The sequence below is a fragment of the Sus scrofa genome, chromosome 3 (assembly GCF_000003025.6).
Source record: "Sus scrofa isolate TJ Tabasco breed Duroc chromosome 3, Sscrofa11.1, whole genome shotgun sequence".
Classification (NCBI taxonomy): Eukaryota; Metazoa; Chordata; class Mammalia; order Artiodactyla; family Suidae; genus Sus; species Sus scrofa.
In genome coordinates this window covers 17162851-17178054 of record NC_010445.4, presented here as the reverse complement: position 1 = coordinate 17178054, position 15204 = coordinate 17162851, and the positions used below count along the sequence as shown (strand labels likewise).

At 49.8% G+C, this 15204-nt stretch overlaps 1 protein-coding gene across 2 annotated transcripts in view; it reads left to right on the top strand.

Annotated features, from left to right (window-relative positions):
* ITGAD (integrin subunit alpha D) overlaps positions 8279-15204 on the top strand; it is a 33616-nt gene continuing 26690 nt past the window's right edge. The window contains exons 1-2 of one of the 2 annotated variants that reach the window (XM_021086386.1): positions 8279-8676; positions 13742-13847. The gene's annotated coding sequence lies outside the window, so the exon portion shown is untranslated. The remainder of the gene's footprint in view (positions 8677-13741; positions 13848-15204) is intronic. The other variant, XM_021086387.1, reaches the window with a different exon arrangement.

Sequence of the window (15204 nt, the reverse complement as noted above, 5' to 3'; positions counted from 1 at the left end):
GGATACTAGTTGGGTTTGTTACTGCTGAGCCTCGGCGGGAACTCTAGGTCTCCATGTGTTAACATGACATCACCAATGGGCCCGTCTTCTGGATGTGGGGAAGGAGAGGGACTCATCTGGGCTGCCGTCGGTGACACGAGGTGGGGCTGTGCGGGGAGGCTTGGAGATCACTTGCAAGGCCCATTTCCGCCCACCCGAAGGAAAACTGATCCTCTGACTCAGGCTCCTGGCCCTCTGGGTGAAGGCCTGTTTATGCCTTTCTACACTTTGTTACTCCTGTTACTTGCAGCCAAAGACAACCGTCTGGTACAGATGTGAATCTCAATGCTAGTTCCGTAAGGTTCTTAGGAATTATGTGGCCTGCACATACCTTTGCTATAAAAGCAACTTAATTTCTTTTTTTTATTTTAAAAAATGTTTTATATTTATCATTCGTATAAAATATAGTGTATATACAGCCGTCATCACAACCTAATTTTGAAGCATTTCCCTCCCCAACCCCCAGTTCACCCTCCATTCCTCCCACCTGTCTCTCCTTTGGTAACTGTAAGTTTTTCAAAATCTGTGCATCTGTTTCTGTTCTGCAAATAAGTTCATTCATATCCCTTTTTTAGACTCTACGTATAAGTGACATCACATGGTGTCTGTCCCTCACTGCTTAACTTCATTTAGTATGATAATTTCCAAGTCCATCCATGGTGCTGCAGATGCTATTATTTCCTTCTTTTTTATGACTGAGTAATACTCCATTGTGTATATGCATCACATCTTTATCCATTCCTCTGTCAGTGGACATTTAGGTTGTTTCCATGTCTTGGCTATTGTATATAGTGCTGCAGTGAACACTGGGGTACATGTGTCTTTTGCAGTCATGGCCCAGGAGTGGGATTGCTGGATCATATGGTAATTCTATTTTTAGCTATTTGAGGAATCTCCATACTGTTTTCCATAGTGGTTGCACCAGTTTACATTCCCATCAGCAGTGTAAGAGGGTTCCCTTTTCTCCGTACCCTCTCCAGCATTTATTGCTTGTAGACTTTCTGATGATGGCTTTCTGGTGGGTGTCAGGTGGTACTTCATAGCAGTTTTTTTTTTTTTTTTTTGTCTTTTGTTGTCTTCTTGTTGTTGTTGTTGTTGTTGCTATTTCTTGGGCTGCTCCCACGGCATATGGAGGTTCCCAGGCTAGGGGTTGAATTGGAGCTGTAGCCGCCGGCCTACGCCAGAGCCACAGCAACGCGGGATCCGAGCCGAGTCTGCAACCTACACCACAGCTCACGGCAACGCCGGATTGCTAACCCACTGAGCAAGGGCAGGGACCGAACCTGCAACCTCATGGTTCCTAGTCGGATTCGTTAACCACTGCGCCACGCCGGGAACTCCTCATAGCAGTTTTGATTTGCATTTCTCTAATAATTAGTGGTGTTGATCATTTTTTTTTTTTTTTTTTTTTGGCCATTTGTGTGTCTCCTTTAGGTATATAAGCAACCCCCCCCTTTTTTTTTTTTGGTCTCTTTAGGGCAGCACCCACGGCATATGGAAACTCGAATTGGAGCTACAGCTGCCAGCCTACACCACAGCCACAGCAACATCAGATCTGAGCCATATCTGCGACCTACACCACAGCTCACGGCAATGCTGGATCCTTAGCCCACTGAGGCCAGAGATGGAACCTGCGTTCTCATGGATACTAGCCAGATTCGTTTCCACTGAGCCACAACGGGAACTCCTATAAAAGCAACACTGATTTATGCCATAGTGGTTTCTCTGTCTTCTCTGTATTCAGTGATAAAATTAACTGATTGTAGACGGGAAAGGGGTACGTTGCCCTTGTTCTAAGAAATCTCTGTTGTTTATGTGAAAGGCCATGAGGCTTTGTTTGAAAATGACGCAAGTGTCTTGATAGTTTCATGGCCCAGTTTGACAAAGTTTCATAATGGACAACAGCCTGAGAACGCATAGATATCTGCCCCAATAAAATCCAATTTTCAGACAGTATAATATGTCCCAGATACATTTCAATTTCTTGGTTTCCCATCACTCATCCCAGCGCTCACACACGTCTATAACATGTGCAGGGGAACTCATTCAGGACCCCTTTGGGTGGCTGCCGTTGCTCTAAGTTGCAACAACCATATATATATTTTTTCACAACTTTTATGCCTCAGTGAATAAATTTTGAGTCATACCCATTCTTGTGGTCTGGGGATAGAGCACGTGAAGAGCAATTCTGAAAAATGCAAATATAACGAAGGTAAGCTATAATACACAAAGGAAAATTATGTGAAAATAGCACCGGTGCTTGTGTGTTAGGCAAGGGCCCACTGCAGTGCTTGGAGCCTGTGGACCAGCTTTTGGGACACAATCAGGGAGGATATGGCAGGATTTCTGTGAAAGTCACGGGGTTCAAATGTGTGAGACCCATGGGATTAAAACTGTCACTTGCTTTTGTTCCCCAACGGAGCAATTAGGAGCCGCCTGGAGCCCACCAGGGGTTCATAGTTTGAAAAACAAAACTCTGATTCTCATAAAATCTAACCTGGAGCCCTGCTTGAGGCAGTTTCATCAGGGGTGGTCTTCTGGAGATTCCAAAGCTTCCAAGTTTGAAAGGACTTGTGACCCTCTGGGGGCCAGGGAGCTATTTGGATGGAGCTGAAGGATCAATGTCTAGTTTTCCCCTCAGATCCCACGGTCAACTGCCTCCCCTTCTGTTTTTTGGTTTTTTCTTTTTTTCTTTTTTAAGGGCCGCACCTGCAGCATATGGAGGTTCTCAGGTTAGGGGTGAATCGGAGCTGTAGCTGCTGGCCGACACCACAGCCCCAAGGACTTTTCCAGCAGGGACAGTAGCTTGCCACCCGCCCCCACCCACCATCCCCATCAGCTTCCCATCCGCGACAGCCCTGACATGGAGGGGGCAGATTAAGAGGCCCGGTTACCCCCAATCAGAGGTGTTCACAGCCCCCATTCTGTTTGTCTTGTCCTGGTGCCGGTCCTCAGGGCTGGCCAGGGTGCACCAAGCTTAGGGGACCCCATAGGAATCATTGTCCAGGACTCATGTCCGTAGAGATCTTATTTTTAAGACCGGGTCCCTGTCCTGGGGTTTCCAGTTGAAGCCTTCACAAGGCCCTTCCCAGGCAAGGTGCTTCGTGCAAACACACAGCATCCTCCCAAGAGAGAAGGCAGCCTGATGGTGGCCTCCCTCCGGGGGGAGCGCTTCCTTCCTGTCAGGCTTGACTTGGGGAGAGTAAGAGGCCAGGAAGGCTCTCAGGGGAGAGCAGGTGCAAAGGCAAACAGGGAGTTTCTTATTGGGCCATTTGGGGGTCTCCTGTCCCATTTGGTGGGACAGTCTGTCCATTTGCTCCTTCCATCATTTCCTTGTACGGACGTTTGAAGAAGCCAACCTGTTGGGGAGGCAGGAGGAGAAATTGGCTGGGCGTCCGTGTCAGAACCCCTCCTGAGGCGGCCCAGGCCCATCTGAGATGCCATGGCCACCAGCCTGGCCCCTCACTTCCACTCCACTCCTCGCACACCTGTCCTTTGCCTGCGCCGTCCAAACTTTAACCCCCACCCTCACTCTGCACTCTCACCCCTCGTCTACGGGGGCAGGGGGGCTCCCTGCAACACCCTAGCCTTGTCCCAGGGCCCCCCGAGGGTCCCCACCCACAGAATCACCACTGCCGAGCACAGCTGGGCTGTCGAGTCATACACACACCTCGACGGCTGTGTCCTGCTTGTGGATAACCCCAGAGCTCACAGCCACGAGCCAGCCCCCAGCCTGCCCCTGCCTGGGCCACCCAGAGCCCCTGCTGGCAGGTGTGAATGCAAGTGTGAAGCCCCGGGCAGGAGGAGGAGATCCAACGAGGCCCCTGGGCAGAACCAGCAGGGGAGGGGGCCCAGGCTAAGCCCCAGGGGCCTGTGTCACGTCACCGAGTGCCTAGATCTCACAGAGGCAGCGGCTTCTGTCTGCTGAGGATTACACATGATAAGGCTCAATAAACCTTGGCGGACTGTCACATGTGTCCACACGGAGAGTGACCACAGCGCTGTGCCTGGAACACGCCAGAGGCTGGGAAGCTGTCTGCCAAGGAAGGGACCCGCTCAGGCCCTTGACTCCACTCCTTCAGGTCAAACAGCTCGCCCGCCCCTCCTCGGGCAGCACTGAGGGGTGTTTGCTCTCACCCACCCAGCTTTTCCCTGGTACCAGCCTCTGCAGCCAGCAGGGCCTTTGCCCGTCCTTCCCCAGGGAGACGGGGAAGAGGAGGGGGCTTCCAAAACCCCGCACGCTGTACACCTGCTCCTGCAGATGAGGACCTGTCCTGCCCAAATGCCAAGGGCTCAGGCCAAGGCCACGGACCCTTGACTGTCTGGCTGAGGCCGCCCCCGACAGGGGGCTCTAGCGCCCCCTGCCTCCTTGGGAAACTCACGCAGCCTCGGGTGCGGGACCCCAGGGACAGCCTTGCTGAGCTTCTGCCTCTCATCAGGCAGGGTACCCTGGCCCCCACCGAGGCTGTCAGAACCACAATTCAGGGGCCACAGCTTGTAGGTCTTAGGGAGTCCTGGACAGCCTCGGGGGCTTTTAAGGAAGGCTTCTGAGAGCTGTAGCCTCTCTTAAGTGTAGGCTGTCAGGACACCACCACCACCACCACCACCACCACCCTCTAGGTGCGATGGGCACGTGCTGCTGGCTGTATCACCTGCCAGTTGAAAGGGTGGCATAAACCTTAAACACGGCGCATGCTCAGCTGCTGCGGAGGGTGAGAATTCCCCGAGCCCCAGCGGAGTGACGGAGGAGACCCTCCGGGGGCAGTGGTGTGGCACCTGCTAATCACGGGGTAGACCGCATACTTCACCAGGAGCTCCAGCCGGAAGGTGGTCTTGCTGGTCCTGGGGGTGTTGTTCTCACTGGCAAAAGAGGAGGATGCCGGTGGGCAGGGGCCCCGGAGGAGGAGGCTGGGCGGGAGGGGGCGCGGGCCCAGGCCTGGCCCTGCTCACCTGCTCACATTGGCCGTGAGGAGCAGCCGGTCTCCCAGCTGGGCCTTGGGGTTGACATCAAAGGTGACCACGAAGGTGACCTGAGGAAGAGGAAGGACCAGGGGGAGGTGACCGGGAGAGGGGGCGTGAGACGGGGCGGGGGCAGGCGGGCAGGCGTGGGCAGAAGCCAGGGTGACCTGGGCCTCATTTATTTCATTTGTTCCAATCTTCATCCTTCCTGACCACACATAAAATTCCTTTTCAAGACTCCCTTTTCCTAATTTTTTTTTTTTAGTGGCTGCACCCAGGGCACATGGAAGTTCCGAGGCCTGAGGCTGGGCCAGAGCTGAGGATACTAATCTGGTTCATAACCTGCTAAGTCGCAACGGGAACGAACTCCTTAGCAAACCCAACTTTGACACCAGTTAATGGTTCTGAGCATCCCAGTTCCGAGTACTGGATTGTGTTTGGGCTTTTCCCTAGCACCAAGCAATTTTCTGACACCACCTGGGTGTACTACGATTCAACTCATTTCTGACACTGTCTACCCCAAGATAGCATCAGATTCCACCAGTAGAGTGTTCAGTCCTACAAGTCTGCCTCCTACCCCCACGTCAGATAGCAATTGCAAGCTCAGGTTATCATCTGTGCTTCTGACCGTCTATAGATGGCAGGTTTCAACATCCCCCTTCTTTGGTTCCATTAATTTGCTAGAACAGCTCACAGAACTCAGAGAAACATTTTACTAGTAGATGGAAGAGATGCAAGGTGGGGGAAAGGGCATGACCTTCCAGAGAGTGCTGCTCTGCTCTCTGAACCCCATCCATGTGGGGTTTTATGGAGGTTTCATTACTTGGACATAACTGATTATATCATTGGCCATTGATGGTTGACCTCCATCTCCAGCCCTTCTGCTCTCCCAAGGGCTGGAGGCGTGGGGCTGAAAGTTCCAACCCCCTAATCAGGTGGGTTGGCTTTACTGGCCACCAAGCCCCATATTGAGGAGCTTTCCAAAAGTCACCATGTTGACATAACAAAAGATAAATTTATCTCTCACCATCTTAGCTTGGAAGAAAGAGCGTATCATGGCAACTTGTGGTTTTCACAAATATTTGAGTATCTTTTGCAATGCATCCTTTAGTCTTTTTTTTTTTTTTTTTGCTTTTTAGGGGTGTACCCACCGCACATGGAGGTCCCCAGGCTAGGGGTCCAAACAGAGCTACAGCTGCTGGCCTACACCACGGCCACAGCAACACGGGATCCAAGCCACATCTGCGACCTACAACACAGCTCATGGCAATGCCTGATCCTTAATCCATTGAGTGAGGCCAGCGATCCAACCTGCAACCTCAGGGTTCCTAGTTGGACTCATTTCCCCTGTGCTACAATGGGACCTCGGGGTATTTTATGCTTGAAAAATGAGTGGAAAACAAAAATTTCTGCTGATACAAGTGATAACGCAAGTGAGACAAAAATTGGACATCTTCATAGTTGCTGAAACAGCCAAAAGTTATTTTGCTTGTTTGTGAAGAGAAGTCCAAAAATGAAGATTATGTATGAAACGCAATATCATTTGAGATTGTCTCCAAAAGTCGAGGTTCAGTGAAGAGGGAGGAAATGAAGAGATTGTCACCAAGCAGGGCCCTGTGGGGCTCCCGGGCACAAAAGCCTTTCTGTGTCCCTCATTTTTTATTTTTAGGACATGGGCCCTATTCAGCCTCCGTAGCCTTCTGTGCCCTCCCAGGGACAGGCTCAGACAGTTGCTGATCAGGGAAGAAAGGGGATGCAAAGACAACGGAAGAAGAGTCCAGCCTTGGGGCAGGGTCCTTGTTCCCTCTCAAGGGACACACCTGTAATGACATAGGCATCTTATACCCCTAAGAGAAAAGTTATATATATATATAAAAAAAAAAGATCAAGTAAAGTGTGACTTTGTGACTTTCACATAAACTGAAAGGAAAATACCCCCCAACACCCACACATTCAAGGCCCAATATTCTTTTTTTTTTTTTTTTTTTTTTTGTCTTTTTAGGGCCACACCCACGGCATACGGAGGTTCCCAGGCTAGGGGTCCAATTGGAGCTGTTGCTGCCGGCCTACACCACAGCCACAGCAACACCAGATCCGAGCCACATCTTTGACCTACACCACAGCTCCCGGCAACACCGGATCCTTAACCCACTGAGCAAGGCCAGGGATCAAACCTGCAACCTCATGGTTCCTAGTGGGATTCGTTTCCGCTGCTCCACAACGGGAACTCCGAGATAACTCTTTTATATGGTCTCTACAGCAGTCCCCCCTCCCCCTTATCTGAGAGGGCTACATTCCAAGACCCCCAGTTGACCCCTAAAACCTCAGATAGTTCTGAATCCTATATATACATGTCTTTCCTATATATACGCATCTATGGTAAAACTTAATTTATAAACCAGGCCCAGTAAGAGGTTAACAACAGTAACCAGTAATAAAATAGAGCCATTCGAACAGTTTACCATAATAAAATTAGGTGAATGTGGTCTCTCTCTCAAAATGTCTTATTGCACGAATTTAATGCCTTTTCCGTCTTAACGACGCATTTATCACACATCGTGGCCGTAATTTTTGCGGTTTTAGGTGAGACGGCAAAACGAACGCATGTTTCTTTTTCCTTCTTCACAATTTCACGAATAGAAGATGCATCGAGCTTAGCAACCTCAGCATAGGGTTTTTCTTTTTCTCCTTCCTCACTGAGTTGGGAACTTGCACCTTTTCCCCGAAAGGAAGCACTTTACAGCTTCTTTTTGGCACATTCGAATTGCCAGTGCTGCTCTTGCAATTTGCTCTTGCAAATTTGCGATTTGTGATTTGCAAATTGCTCTGGCGATGTGGGGCCATGATCGAGTAAAATTAAGGTCACCGGACACAAGCACTGGGACACCTCAGCAGTCAGTCTGAGAACCCAGCTCCCTATTAAGTGACCAACAGGCGAGATTTGCGGGACAAAACAACAATTCACGTCCTGCACGGGTTGGAGTAGATGGTGGAAGTGTCGTCCTCTTGCTCAGAAAGGAGAACGATCAAAAATGTAGGAATTGTTTATTTCTGAGATTCCTATTTCATATTTGGGTGGTGGGGGGTGGTTGCTTGATGGTCACACCTGCAGCAGGTAGAAGCTCCCGGGCCGGGGATTGAATCTGAGCCACAGCTGAGACCCACTCTGCGGCCACGTGAGATCGTTTAACCCAGCGTGTTCTCACCCACCACCCCCGCCTCCACGAGCCCCCAGAGGCAGTGGTCCGCTCCTTTTCAGCTTCACACCCGTGTCCTGGGGCCTCTCTGCTCTCTCTTCTGCCCCTTCCACTCAGAGGCAGCCTGGTTCCTGAGGCCCCAGAGAGCTGTCAGGACCCTGGGCACCAGCTGGGTCTCAAAGGCTGGGGAAGTTCTTCTGGGGAAGCCAGGCCGTAGAGAAGGAAGCCAGAAGCCCTAGAGCTGGTGGTGGTGAAAAACATGGGGCTTTTCACCTACATGCATTGGGTCTCTGGCCCTGCCTTTCTATAATTAACTGAGTACTTCCTCCGTGGGCCTTCCTCCTGCCACGTCAATGCCTGAGTCATTATTTTAATCCCCCCAAAGACACGAAGCGTCCTTCCGTGCTCTGCTCCCCACCCCTCCTCTGCTCCTCTGATGCGCTGCTCACTGATGGCCTTCACGTTGTGCTGCTCCTGAGTGGTGAGTAGGGGCCCTCAGGGCAGGGAGAAGCCTTGTGCGTGGTGGTGGTGGTGGGGTCTCTGTCTGCTATGGGGGGGCTCCTGCAGCTCTCAAGGGAAACTCGAGGCAGGGGAGAGGCCTCATGTTGGTGCTGGGGTGCAAGGACGCATGGCCGGCCACCTGGGCTCAGGCTGAACGAGGCCGAGGGCAGGGGGCCCGTGGGTTATGCTTGGCTGGAGGGTGAGCTACTGTCCACATGCCCCGCGGCCTCTCTCCCGTGGGGGCCCGGGCGTGGGTGCTCTGCCGTGAGGTGCATCTGCCCCACCAGCCTAGGGAGGGGAAGACCACGGCCTCTGAAGCCTCTGGGGAGGGGGGAGCGTTGGATGGGCCCTCTGGGTCCTGCATGTCCCCCGTGTCCTTGACTTCAGGGAGGCTCTCCCACTGCAGCCGAGGGACTGACCCAGAGGTCGACAGCTGTGTCAGGACCACATTTGTGTGTCATTTAGAAATGTGTTGCATTGGTAAAAATCCAGATTTTGGGCTTCCCTGGAGAAATGGGAAGGTCTGGCTATTCTGCAGACCAGAGCCCCGGAGCAGCTGACCCCACTTTACCCCTGGTGCTACCCGCCCACTTCACCCCTTAATGCCCCCCACCTGGCGCCTAAGGCACTTGAATCGGAGTCCCATCATATCCTGCTCCTTGTCAGATCACAGGGGCTGCTTTCAGACTCAGAAACAGAATCACCCTTTGTGAGGAAGACAGGGGACATGAGTCTCCCCTGCACGTGGCCATAGGCGAGTCCCAGCATATCTGGCCTCTTCCCCGAATCCCAGGATTCAGGAGTCTTGATGCCTGACCTCCTTAAAGCTTCCCCCCTCTTGAGTTTGGAGTCAACTCCTCCATCCAGAGACAGCTGGGCGTTCTAGGAGGATATGGAAGGAAAGGGTGATTTTTTGGGTGGGAAGTGGGGGCTTGGAAAAAGCCCTTGAAAGGTAGGGGGTCTTCCCCTGAGGCTGTCTAGCTTAGCCCCTGGAACAGGGAACGGATGAAAGGCAAGGATGGAGAGAGTGAGTTGGAATTCTGACTGTGCCGGTGACTTGCTCCGAGTTTCTTTGTCGGGGTCAGACAACATTTCTGGGCCATCGGCTAAGGGCCTGGCACTGTCCCAGGCACCAAGACAAGACAGATGCAGTAGTCTTGGTCCTCCTAGAGCCTGGCACCACGGGAGGGGGACATGGGCAACACAGTCTGTCATCAAAAATATTTGTGATGACATAATTTTTTAAAGGATTTTTAGTTTTTCCATTATCATTGGTTTACAGTGTTCTGTCAGTTTTCTACTGTACAGCAAAGTGACCCAGTCACACATACATATATACATTATTTTTTCTCACATTATCGTGCTCCAGCACAAGTGACTAGATACCGTTCTCAGTGCTATACAGCAGGATCTCATTGCTTATCCATTCCAAAGGCAATAGTTTGCATCTATTAACCCCAGATTCCCAGTCCATCTCTCCCCCTGCCCCTCCCCCTTGGGAACCACAAGTCTGTTCTCCAAGTCTATGAGTTTCTTTTCTGTGGAAAGGTTCATTTGTTCCTATATTAGATTATGGATATAAGTGATATCATATGGTATTTGTTTTTCTCTTGCTGACTTAGTTCACTTTGTATGAGGGTCTCTAGTTCCATCCATGTTGCTGCAAATGGCATTGTGTCATTCTTTTTTATGGCTGAGTAATATTCCATTGTGTATATGTACTACATTTTCCTAATCCAATCATCTGTCGATGGATATTTGAGTTGTTTCCATGACTTGGCTATTGTGAATAGTGCTGCAAAGAACATGCGGGTGCATGTGTCTTTTTTTTTTTTTTGTCTTTTTGCTATTTCTTTGGGCCACTCCCATGGTATATGGAGGTTCCCAGGCTAGGGAACCCGCCACAGCAACGCGGGATCCGAGCCACGTCTGCAACCTACACCACAGCACAGCAACGCCGGATCGTTAACCCACTGAGCAAGGGCAGGGACCGAACCCACAACCTCATGGTTCCTAGTCGGATTTTTTAACCACTGCGCCACGATGGGAACTCCGCATGTGTCTTTTTTTTTTTTTTTTTTTTTTGTCTTTTGTCCTTTTAGGCCACATCTGCAGCATATGGAGGTTCCCAGGCTAGGGGTGCAATCAGAGCTACAGCTGCTGGCCTATGCCCGAGCAACAGAGGATCCGAGCCAAATCTGCGACCTACACCTACAGCTCAGGGCAGGCCAGATCCTTAACCCATTGAGCAAGGCCAGGGATCGAATCCACAACCTCATAGTTCCTAGATTCGTTTCTGCATGTGTCTTTTTTAAGGAAAGTTTCGTCCAGATATATGCCCAAGAGTGGGATTGCTGAGTCATATGGTAGTTCTATATTTAATTTTCTGAGGTACCGCCATACTGTTTTCCATAGTGGTTGTACCAATTTACCTTCCCACCAATATTGTAGGAGGGTTCCTTTTTCTCCACGCCCTCTCCAGCATTTGTTACTTGTGGACTTAATAATGATGGCCATTCTGACAGGTGTGAGATGGTACCTCATAGTAGTTTTGATTTGCATTTCTCTAATAATCAGGGATGTTGACCATTTTTTCATGTGCTTGTTGGCCATCTGTATATCTTCTTTGAAGAAATGTCTGTTTAGGTCTTTTGCCCATTTTTCCATTGGGTTGTTGGCTTTTTTGCTATTGAGTTTTTTAAGTTGTTTGTATATTTTAGAGCTTAAGCCCTTGTCTATTGCATTGTTTGAAACTGTTTTCTCCCATTCTGTAAATTGTCTTTTGTTTGTTTGTTTGTTTTGTTGTTTTTTGCCTTTTCTAGGGCTGCTCCCACAGCATATGGAGGTTCCCAGGCTAGGTGTCTAATCAGAGCTGTAGCTGCTGGCGTATGCCAGAGCCACAGCAATTTGGGATCTGAGCCGGATCTGTGACCTGCACCACAGCTCACGGCAACACTGGATCCTTAACCCACTGAGCAAGGCCAGGGATCGAATCTGCAACCTCATGGTTCCTAGTTGGATTCGTTAACCACTGAGCCACGACAGGAACTTCTTTTTTTTTTTTTTAATGGTTTCCTTTGCTGTGCGAAACTTGTCAGTTTGATTAGGTCCCATTTGTTTATTTTTGCTTTTATTTCTGTTCCCTTGGGAGACCGACCTAAGAAAACATCTGTAAGGTTGACGTCAGAGAATGTTTTGCCTATGTTCTCTTCTGGGAGTTTGATGGTGTCTTGTCTTACATTTAAGTCTTTAAGCCATTTTGAGTTTATTTTTGTGCATGGTGTGAGGGTGTGTTCCAGTTTCATTGATTTACATACAGCTGTCCAGTTTTCTCAGCACCACCTCCTGAAAAGACTGACTTTTTCCCATTTTTATATTTCTTGCTTTGTCAAAGCTTGATTGACCATGGGTGTCTGGGTTTATTTTTCAGTTCTCTGTTCTGTTCCATAGGTCTGTATGTCTGTTTTGGTACCAGTACCACCTTGTTTTGATTACGGCATATTTGTAATATTGCCTGAAGTCTGGGAGAGAGATGCCTCCTGCTTGGTTTTTGTTCCTCAGGATTGCTTTGGCAGTTTGGGGTCTTTTATGGTTCCATATAAAATGTTGGATTGTTTGTTCAGTTCTGTGAAAAATGTCATGGGTAATTTGATAAGGATTGCACTGAATCTGTAGATTGCTTTGGGTAGTATGGCCATTTTTATAATATTAATTTTTCCAACCCAGGAACATGGCATATCTTTCCATGTCTTTGAATCCTCTTTAATTTCCTTGATTAATGTTTTAATGTGCTTAGCATATAAGTCTTTCACCTCCTTGGTCAGGTTTATTCCCAGGTATTTAATTTTTGGGGGTATGATTTTAAAAGCTATTGTATTTTCATATTCCTTTTCTTTCTTTCTTTTTTTTTTTTTTTTTGCCATTTCTTGGGCCACTCCCATGGCATATGGAGGTTCCCAGGCTAGTCGAATCGGAGCTGTAGCTGCTGGCCTATGCCAGAGCCACAGCAATGCAGGAGCCGAGCCACATCTGCGACCTACACCACAGCTCACGGCAACGCCGGATCCTTAACCCACTGAGCAAGGGCAGGGATCGAACCCGCAACCTCATGGTTCCTAGTTGGATTCGTTAACCACTGCGCCACGACGGGAACTCCTCATATTCCTTTTCTAATATTTCATTGTTAGTATACAGAATTGCAACCGATTTCTGAATGTTAACCTTGTATCCTGCTACTTTCTGAATTCGTTCATCAGTTCGAGTAGTTTTTGTGTTGGTAATAGGCAAATAATGAATTGCAGAATTCTAAGTGTGTTCCCCCGTCTGGACCTTAGGTTCGCTGCATGATGAGAAGACAGAGTAGGACAGTTTTTTGGTTTTGTTTTGTTTTGCCATTTCTTGGGCTGCTCCCTCGGCATTTGGAGGTTCCCAAGCTAGGGGTCAAATCAGAACTGTAGTCACTGACCTACGCCAGAGCCACAGCAATGCAGGATCCAAGCCCCGTCTGTGACCTACACCACAGCTCACAGCAACGCTGGATCCTTAACCCACTGAGCAAGGCCAGGGATCGAACCACAACCTCATGGTTCCTAGTTGGATTTGTTAACCACTGAGCCATGACGGGAACTCCAAGGACAGTTTTTAAGTGGTATGAATGTATGCCCTGGTTTGCCTGGGACAGTGCCAGTGTCCCTGGTGTCATTTACCAGACAACAGGTTGTACAGTCACTTTAGCTTTAAGGGATGTTGCTGATCTAACCCATCCGAGGTGGCTGGCCTAATTTCAGACTGTGAGAGTATTTGAAGTGTCATTAAGGGGGCATTTCTCTGGATGGTTGCCCTTTGCTTTGTTATTTGACTATTTCTGCAGGAGAGCGAGAGACGGGAACCCAGCGATGGCAATCAGGCAGCCAAGAAGGAAGAAATTCCATTCGCCTGGGCAGATGGGGAACCAGTGGCCAGCAGGACCCCAAGAAGTCAGGGGTCCAGAGGGGAAGGGGTCTTTCTGACTGTCTCTCTCACATCCTCCTCCTTCTATTCCCCAGTCCTGGCTTCTTATCATGGATTCAACTTGGATGTGGAGGAGCCCATGGTCTTTCAAGGGGATGGAGCCAGTTTTGGGCAGAGCGTGGCCCAGTTTGGCAGATCTAGGTAGGCCCCCCCCGCCTGCAACTTCCCCCACCTTGGCCCCCTCAGCCTGCAGGCAGGTGGCTGTTTGTGGAGGAAGGGCAGCATGGGTGAGAAGCTTGCCCACTGACTATTGGCCCCAGGTACAAGCTGGGCAAGGTCAGGGTCAGCTGCGCCTGGCTTACCTAGTCCTCTAAGGGTCTGTGCTGGTCCTGTGACCATCCCCGCGCGTGAAGGAATATGACACTAAATAGCAAAGGGGAAACACCAGGGCAGGTAGACAGGGAGGCACTGCAGAAGAAAAGGGGGGGAAACCCATCTTTTCCCCCAGAACAAGAGGCCCTGCATTTTTATTTTGCATCAGGACCGGCAAATTATGTCCCTGGCCCTGCCTCCAGAAGTGCACATGCTTGGGTCCCTGAGACAGGGACTCAAGAAATTGAAGTCACAATGTGATGCAGACATAACCAAAGTCTGGGAGGCCCAGGAAGGGAGAGTTCAAACCCAGGAGGGAATTCCAGGAAGACTTCACAGAGGCGGTGGCACTGGCAATGAGCCTGAGAGCACAAGATGGTTCATTTGGCCAGAAAGGAGCATACAGAGGTCCCTGAATTCTAAATGCACATTCCTGCTCCTTCCTCATCCCACTGGCAGGCTTGGGAACAAGGAAGCAAGTGCCAGGCGCCGGCATTTTATTTTGCTCTACTTTGAAATGTAGCACACAGGCATTCCCGTCGTGGCTCAGTGGTTAACAAATCTGACTAGGAACTGTGAGGTTGCGTGTTCGATCCCGGCCTCGCTCAGTGGGTTAAGGATCTGGCATTGCCCTGAGCTGTGGTGTAGGTCACAGACGCGGCTCGGATCCCATGTTGCTGTGGCTATGGCATAGGCTGGCAGCTGTAGCTCCAATTGGACCCCTAGCCTGGGAACCTCCATATGCCGTGGGTGTGGCCCTAAGAAGACAAAAAGAAAAAAAAATTCTTTCAAGTTTTGCAAATGCACGGTTGCATCTCTTCAACTGTAGAGATGTGGATTCTGATAAAGCTGCTTTTTTATTTTTATTTATTTATTTATTTTTTGTCTTTCTGTGTTTTCTTGGGCCGCACCCACGGCACGTGGAGGTTCCCAGGCTAGGGGTCTAATCGGAGCTGTAGCTGCCAGCCTACACCACAGCCACAGCCACGTCAGATCCAAGCCATGTCTGCGACCTATACCACAGCTCACGGCAATGCTGGATCTTTAACCCACTGAGTGAGGTCAGGGATCGAACCTGCAACCTCACGGTTCCTAGTCAGATTTGTTTCCGCTATGCCACGATGGGAACTCCTGGGCCCTGATTTTTGAATGGCCTCATAAGTAGCTGATGCCAAGAGCTCCCCTT